Below are 7,492 nucleotides of genomic sequence, written 5' to 3'. Positions count from 1 at the left end.
GTCTCCCACCACCTCAGCAGCTATTAAGTATAGTAGCTGCCCTCTTCCTATGGTGCCTTGCCCCCTCCCCTGTGTGACATCATGCCAAGATGGTTGCTCCCACCAAAGAACAAACCCTTCTTCCCAGCATGCCCCTGTTCCCACCTAGACAGTAACCTAATACTCGCTCACCTCCTACCACCTAGTGACATCACCGGCTCCTCCATTCCCTAGTCACTACCTCATTCAACCCTGCCTCAGCCCCTACAAGCCCCACCCCAGTCTCTATAAAAGACTCTCCCTGCCCCAGCCATATTGCTTTTGTCTCTCCTTTGTTCAGAGACAGCCCGGCAGATCTATTCCCCTAATAAAGGCTTGTTGTGGCCTGGTCTGGTCTTGGTCTTCGGCCCTTTTACCTGACATTTCTGGTGCCGTGACTCGGATGGTAGATGGTCCATTAAGGGACGATCCCCCGCAGGACGGGGTTGATTGACCTTTTGGCCATCTCCAACGGACCTATCTGCCGTTGCCAGGACCCTCGGGGGCTTTCTACCTTTGCCATTGCTGACGCTACACATCCACACCGGTCACCAATGTCTGGGTGAGTAGGGAGTTCAGCCTCCCTCTCGTCGGGTTCTCTGTCTCGTTCTCTCTCCCTCCGGGGACTTCTCAGAAATCCAAGCGCTTGGTCAGAGAAACCCCCACGGCCTCTGGGCCCAGGACCGTGCCCCTGGGAGACGTTCCATCGGCCCGCCTCCTCTCGTTCTCTCCCTCTGGGAGACTCACTGGGAGATTGTCAAAGGAGACAAGGACTCTTCTCCCCTTTGTCTTTCTCCCCAGGGGCTGCCTCCTCCTCACCCGCTCTAATCAGGGGGCCCAACAATCCAAACCCCGCCCCTCAACGCCTCTGGGCTGCCTTCTGGCACAACTCAAACCTCTCGGATTGTTGGGACCAGACTTTAGGCCAAAAAGATTTGTTTTCTATTGTAATCAGGTTTGGCCTCAGTATAAATTAGATAATGGGTTTCCACGCCCCAAAAATGGCACTTTCAATTTTAACATACTGTGTGATTTACACAACTTCTGTCAGTGCAATGGCAAATGGTCAGAAATCCCCTACATACAAGCCTTTTCTACCTATGCTCTTAACCCTCCCTCTGTCAAACCTGTTCTTCTCAAGTACTCCTAGCCTGAGCCGATCACTCACCGCTCATACCTCCCCCACTTTATAACTCTGTTGATAAGAAAAAGTTTTAAAGCTTAATAGATTAGCTATTAAAGTAGTTGTGGAAGCAAACTAAGTAGTGTATCCCTTTAAAAACTTGCATTAGCCCATTGCTTCTGCTGTTCAAAGTGAAGGTTATATAGCTTCTTTGATTTGTAGCTCCACTATAGATAACATCCTAACTAAAGAATGAAGTGAAAATCCTTGAACAAACTTGTGATATATGTGCCTTAACTGTCATGTGTTTAGGGCTGTAATCAGTGACAGAAACCACCTGTGTCTAACCATTAAACAGGAATTAGAACTTTATTTACTTAACAAAGACCACTAGGGATGAGATAATGATGGACAAAAGTATAAAATGTTTATAGTGAGTCGGAGACAAAATATTTAAAAAGCTATAAGTAAAAGATATATTTTTGATATAAAAGGATTTTATATGTTTGTCTTATTAGCAGGACAAGACCAAAAGGCCTAAGTACATCAAGAAGGTGTGCGAAAGTGATTTATAAAGGAAATATGTATGTTTACTTGTTGGTTTCAAGTTTGTTATAAAAGGTTTACAGAAATAGAGGTTTCATTGCTTCTGATTTTAATTCTACAAGAGATCTCTGTTAATTGACTTACAAAAAGTTTAAATAGTCTTATTTATAATTATAAACCTAAAATTATAAAGAGATTATAATTCCATTGGGCTAAATATATTTGAGTGCACTCTAGTTTTAGAAATTGTCTTATATCTTTGTTTTTGTCCAATCCTACAGCTGTTTTATTTATAGATAAAGGTTATTAAGTTCAAGGCATGCTCCCCTTGGTGAACAAAGGAGCGGCCGCATGGAAATATTTTCCAGTCTTTGTTCACTAGGGGGACCTCAACAGTTTTCATCTTACAAGAGACTGACCCAATAGTTTTCATAGCCTTATAAAAGACTTACAGGAATAAATATTATTTAAATATATTATTATACTGTTTATATCAATTGTCATCAAAGGGATAAATTCTAAATATGTTATTATGGTGTGCTTACACTGGTCATTTTCAAAGGACTAAATATCCTGTAAAAAACAACAATAACAAGGTTCTTTTTTTTCTAGTGTACTAAATGTATTTATACTTTCCTACTGTACAGGTTTTCTAATATTTGTTTATGATAATAACCTCTTTTTGATTCAGGTATTTGCCTTTTCATACACTCTAGCTATTTATGATAACAGATACATATATGGGGTATTTTCTTTAGATGGTATCCTATCAAAAGATTATTTATTTATTTTTTAAAAGATAATTTAGGTAAAAACTTTTGGTGTTTTAAAAAAATGAGTACATTTAATGATGGCTATTTTATATCAAGGTGGACATTTAAATGTGTTACAAAGGTAAAGTCATCATAATTGTCATGTTAAAATATTATTTGTGGCTCTTTTTCTGTTAATATTCTACAGGAATTCAACTACTAAAAAACAACCATGACTGATGACAGTAACAGTTCTCTATATTTTAAATTCCAAAATGTTTGTTATTCAGGTAAAACTATAATAGTTAAGTTCATTATTCTTGTTACAATGCTAACGCTATTGACCTTCTCTTCTGGGTGTTCAACAACTAAAGTTTGGAGACCAAAACTAAAAGGTAACAGGGCTATGAGGACAGCCAATATTTTGGCCCTGGCCCCTCAAGGTCAACAAAGTTCCAGGACATGAGGGAACCTTCTCTACAGGGTCCTACATCTTTGGTAAGTCACTCAACCTCCTAAACTGGGAGATTGCTGGACACCAGAGGACAATGTACTGTGTGCCAAAGGAGGGTCACCAAGAAAAAACTCTCCACTGCTTTCACTGAAAGCAACTTGGTCAAACAAGGCCATAACCCATCCAGATGGCTGACACTGACAGAGAAGCAGAGAGGCACTATGCATGGTTCCAAAGTAATGGCCTGGGGAGACTTAACTGACCTTAACAGATAACAAGAGGTTCATATTGATTGACACAGGTCTCACTTTAACTTGGTCTTAAACACCCAGCAGAAAAAATAACCAAAAGAGGCACAAAACAATGACATAATAATAAAGCTAGACTTCAGAAAAATTAAGACATAGCCCACCCATTAAAATCTTTTGGTTCACTCATGACACAGCCATTTCAAAAAGACAAAACTTTGGGTACTAAATAGAAGCAAAAATCATTAATTAGCTACAAGTGGGTACAGATTCTTTTCAAAAAAAATTTTAAAAAATTCTTTACAGGTAACCAATCCTAGAAACCACTGGTCTCCAGATCTCTCCTTTTAGATAAGTGTTTTTCTGATTCTGTGATAACTAATTAACTATCATGTAATGATCAAAAAAACCCCAAACAAACCATAAAGTAAGAGTATTGAGAAGAAATCACGTGCTTGTCAGCCACAGTCAGGATAAGTTCTATACCAAGCAGCTACAAGATTTATTCCTTTTAAAATAATGTACATCCTTGTTCTCTGTTTATGATGCCTCTTCTCATTGTGCTCATATTTCCTGGATACCTACCCTTGCCTAAAAAGATCAAGCCTTTTATGTTACACTTGATCACCTTAAGTCGTCCAGTGTCCTTGTTGAGGTTATCAGTTCTCTTTATTTTTAAATATATCTAGGAGGCCTCCAAAAACTGAGAGATACAGGAATAAAACTTTCCTGGCCTTGAATTTAAAGAAGAAGTCAGGTTCATAGTAACACTACACTCATCGGTATGTTGGCCTCCAAAAGACATTTGCTCAGTTACATACACCTTTTATATTCCCCCCCAAAAGGATTATAAAGATTATATAAATTGTGTTTATCACCTTTCCACTCATTCTCTAAGAGCAAGGACATGACACATGGGCCCTTAGATCAGGAGCTATGATCTCTTCCATAACAGTCTCTTACTTCTATAACAAATGAGCCCCTAAACATCCAGCTGTCTCTGTAAAACCTATGTAAATAATAAATAAAAAATTACATGTCAAATGAAAAAAATTAAAACTCAATGGGCCAGATAGATATGCCCCCCAAGGTACTAATCAATAGTGGGGTACGTTTGGTTCCTGGAGCTCATGGCTCACCTGGCTATTACTACTCTTGGGACTCCTCAGTATTATCTGTTTAATTCTCTGTTTTGGACCGTGCCTGGTTCGCTGTTTTCAAAATTTCTTGCAGAAACGATTGAGGGCATTCACCAGCCAGACAGCCACAGAGTTCATCATGGCAGGGAACCAGCCAGTACGGCAAAAGGAAGAGGTCCCCACTTGCCACTGACCTCATCAGATCCAGGGCTAGCCCCGATCTTCGCCCCTTGTCAGCAGGAAGCAGCTCCAGAAGAAGAGACCTTCGCCCAACTATCATAAAACAAAAGCCTGGAATGATAGGTCTCCCACCACCTCAGCAGCTATTATGTATAGTAGCTGCCCTCTTCCTATGGTGCCTTGCCCCTTCCCCTGTGTGATGTCATGCCAAGATGGTTGCTCCCACCAAAGAACAAACCCTTCTTCCCAGCATGCCCCTGTTCCCACCTAGACAGTAACCTAATACTCGCTCACCTCCTACCACCTAGTGACATCACCGGCTCCTCCATTCCCTAGTCACTACCTCATTCAACCCTGCCTCAGCCCCTACAAGCCCCACCCCAGTCTCTATAAAAGACTCTCCCTGCCCCAGCCATATTGCTTTTGTCTCTCCTTTGTTCAGAGACAGCCCGGCAGATCTATTCCCCTAATAAAGGCTTGTTGTGGCCTGGTCTGGTCTTGGTCTTCGGCCCTTTTACCTGACAGTGAGTTTATTGGGTTTAAATTTCCCTTCATTATGGCTAACACATTTTTTAATCAGTTGTGTTTAAAAATATTTGTCAAAACTTGTTTGCTGAAAATTGAGAACCTGTTTCTCCTCACCAGACCAAGGACATCCAGATGTGTTAAGTCATAAGCTGTCATTACTTTAGTAACTGCTTTTGTTTACTTCTATAGTTTCTGTATAAAAGGAGTAACATAACTCGGCTTGGTGCTCAGACTTGGGAGAGTTTATTTCCTCTGGGCCCACTAGCATAAATAAACTTGGATTTCTCCACCTCTCCAAGTGCCACTCAGTTTTTTCTATCACTGACAAATGTAAACAAGCTGTAACAGAAGTGTAGCTCAGTGGTGGAGTGTGTTCTAAGCACGTGCAAGGCCTTGGATTCAGTCTCTGAACCACCCCCACCAAAAGGAATTTTTGTAAATTGCTTATTAAATATCTATTAACTTTGTAGATAATAATCTTTGCCCTTCAGTAAAATAAACTATATTAATAGAATTCCCAGTGAAACACTCCTACCCCTATTTGTATTCCACTATGTATGTTTATTAATATTTACTTTTGGATTAAAATATTAATTAAAGATAGGTATGTAACTTTCTTCCAGTTAATCCCTGCTTCCCTCCTCAGTATTATCCAAAATACCTAGTTTGGTTTAAAGACTATACTGCTGTACAAAGTGTGATAGCCAACCCGACTCCATTTGTGTAAAGTTGAATGATTCCTATGGCTGCCTCCCCCTTCCCCGCTTTGGGAGTTCCCTCAGTTAATGCATGAGAGACTGCTACATCCTGCAGTCTGCACCTACATGTTATCTTTACACCTTTCCATTTGGTAGAGCAGTCTGCAACTGTATGTGATATTTACGACCTTGTGAACAGGATACTCCACACCTTTGTGATATTTTGTTTCAACTAAACTGTGTGAAACTTCCCCTGACTCCCACTGATTTAGCAAAGTTCTGCTCCTGTTAAATTCTGCTTGCACTCCCCCTCTCCCTGAGGCCTCCCCAATTAGAAGAGCCACTTAAAAGAAACCCACAAGCCACTTTTCATCACTGAAACTTTTCTGAGCATGAGCTTGCTCTTGAATGCTGGCTAACAATAAAAAGAACTCAAAATTTGCCTGAGTGTGGTGATTCTCTATAATCTCTCATGATTAAATGTAACAAAAGAATAAACTAAAAACTAAAAAATAATAATTTTTAAAAAGACTGTGCTGTCTCCTTTGATAGCTATAAGGGATTTTTTGTATCATTATTTGCAGCTTTGAGACTGAACCCAGGTTCTTACATATGCACATGTAAATGATCTATCACTGAGCTACCTCCCCAGCCTAGCTCTATCACCCTAGAATAGTGATAAAGCTTTCTAAGGCTAGGGATTAAGCTCAGTGGTGCTGTGCCAACCTCATAAGCACAAAGTCCTGTGTTCGATCTCCAGTACTGCAAAATAAATAAATAAATAAGCTTTCTATCTTCTTTGTTAAAAAGTCCATGTAGGGCTGGGGATTTAGCTCAGTGGTTCAGCCACCTGTCTAGCAAGAACAAGGACCCAAGTTCGATCCCTGGTACCAAAAAAATAAAAAAAGTCCATGTAACATAAAACTGATGATTTGATAGAACTAACTCAGAAAACCATCTGGACACAGCTATTGGATGGAATAAATGAATAGATGTGTAACCACATTACACAATGTAGGTGAGAGGAGATGGGGAGGGGAAAGGGAAATAAGTAGAACAAAAATATATCAGAAACAGGAACCTAATAACCTCAATGAATGTATATACGATATATTATGAACATGAAATAAGTTTAACAATGTCAATGAGAGTGAAAATAGGGAAAGAGAATATATGGAGGAGGAGAAAGGGAGGAAGAGGAGGGAGGAAGGGAGGTGGGAGGAAGGGGAAGAGGATTTAAATAAAAAGACCAAGCTGTATTATGTACATTTACCTATTCCCCAAGATGATTGTAAACTGCATATACAGAAAACATGTACAAATAAAATTTTAAAAAGATAGAAATGATCACAATTAAAGGCTGAAGCAGCTCTTTTCCTGAGCAAATCACCAGCCTCAGATACCCAGCTGATCAGATACCCTTCAGTGGCAATTCCTGTCATTGTAAGTATTTACCGTGTTGAAAGCACAATCAAAAAGTTACTGCACAAAACTTATTTGGCTTCACTACTTACAGCTGGTTTTACAGGGAATTGGACTTCTGTGGGTTTTAATATTGTATTTTCTTGAAGAATGTCTCATTGAGATTGATTGTGACTAAATGGCTTTATAAAACATAAATAAAATGTTGGAAAATTTATCTCACAAGATATTTGAAACAAGGATATCATCAGTGAACCCCCTAAACAAGTGATTTATGTTCTAAAATCTTGTTACTTGAAAATTGATATGTGGTCCCACAGAAACAAGATTAACGCTAAGCTGTGAAAGCCTATCTAATCCTTACAAAAACCTGTAAGAAGGAGA

At 39.6% G+C, this 7,492-nt stretch overlaps 1 long non-coding RNA gene across 1 annotated transcript; it reads left to right on the top strand.

The window, feature by feature from the left end:
• LOC147828184 (uncharacterized) lies at window positions 1-4,951 on the top strand. The gene is made up of 2 exons (XR_015451199.1): window positions 1-580; window positions 4,375-4,951. It is a non-coding gene; the product is annotated as an uncharacterized LOC147828184 (long non-coding RNA).
• The last annotated feature ends 2,541 nt before the right edge of the window (window positions 4,952-7,492 follow it).

Source organism: Heterocephalus glaber, unplaced genomic scaffold (genome assembly GCF_053883595.1).
Source record: "Heterocephalus glaber isolate CG9 unplaced genomic scaffold, H.glaber_assembly_v1.0 deba00001236, whole genome shotgun sequence".
Lineage (NCBI taxonomy): Eukaryota > Metazoa > Chordata > Mammalia > Rodentia > Bathyergidae > Heterocephalus > Heterocephalus glaber.
This window is presented reverse-complemented; position numbering and strand designations above follow the sequence as displayed.